Source organism: Nanorana parkeri, unplaced genomic scaffold, assembly GCF_000935625.1.
Source record: "Nanorana parkeri isolate BGI_ZX_2015 unplaced genomic scaffold, ASM93562v1 scaffold3247, whole genome shotgun sequence".
NCBI lineage: Eukaryota > Metazoa > Chordata > Amphibia > Anura > Dicroglossidae > Nanorana > Nanorana parkeri.
In genome coordinates this window covers 15,190-16,435 of record NW_017309515.1, presented here as the reverse complement: position 1 = coordinate 16,435, position 1,246 = coordinate 15,190, and positions in this window count along the sequence as shown.

The following is a 1,246-nucleotide window of genomic DNA, read 5'->3' as shown; positions in this document are numbered from 1 at the left end:
GAGCCCGCATAGACCACCAGAGAGCCCGCATAGACCACCAGAGAGCCCGCAAAGCCACCAGAGAGCCCGCATAGACCACCAGGGAGCCCGCACAGCCCACCAGAGAGCCCGCATAGACCACCAGAGAGCCCGCACAGACCACCCGAGAGCCCACCAGAGAGCCCGTATAGACCACCAGAGAGCCCACACAGCCCACTAGAGAGCTCGCAATGACCACCCGAGAGCCCGCACAGACCACCCGAGAGCCCACGCAAATACTACTATTGGTGCATCCCTAAATTTTACCGTTGGGGGTCGCCACAACTTGGCAAATGTTACCGAGGGGTCCCGGCGCTAGACAGGTTTAGAAGCACTGCTCTACAGGATCTCCTTCATAACACGTCTCCTATAGAAAGACTCACCTGCTGGAGGAACCACCAGACCTGGAGAGACCATGGTGCCTAGAGGAGAAGGGGAGACCAATGCTCAGTGTTGTACATAGCAAGAGGCGGGTACTAATATAGCTCTGACATAGTCAGTAGTGCTGTACAGAGGACACTGCCCTCAGATATATTACAGGGATTAGTAAAATGCAATACAGAGTGTTTCCATATAATGCCTACAAGAAGGCGTGGCTACGAAATGAATGGGTCACATGCTATATGTGTGACCCAACTATTGGCCTTCATTATAAGCCCTCATTGGCTCTTATTGTCCCTCATTGGCTCTTATTGGCCCTCATTGGCTCCCCTCAACAGGGAAGACACGTCACACTCTTCCCCTATGTATGATAGATCGTCTTTTACCTATATAGACACCTGAAGGAAAGAGGCGGAGTTAAGGGAGGGGGTGGAGCCCTATTATTTCATATTCGGGAGCTGGGGAAGCTGCTGACACCGTGAAGGTTCAGGCAAATCTTCATTCCTAGCTCAGTGTCAGAGCCGCGTATCAAAGATCCCACTCAGGAGACCTCCTTCCAGGGCCAGCACCACATCTTACCACATCCATCCTCATCGGAGAAATCCCGGCAGTCGGCTCTTCCGTCACACAGAGACGTGGAGGCGTTCACGCACTCGCCATTGCGGCACTCAAACTCCCCTTCCTGGCAGTGAGAAGGCCGCGCCTCCCAAGGAATGGTGACAGAGATTGGATGCCGAGTGACAACCGTCCCGGTGACCTCCGCTACAAGACAAAGATCAGAATTCATAAACCACAAAGAACTAAAAATAGGTAATCCCCAAAACTCCGAACTACACTCCCCCCCCCC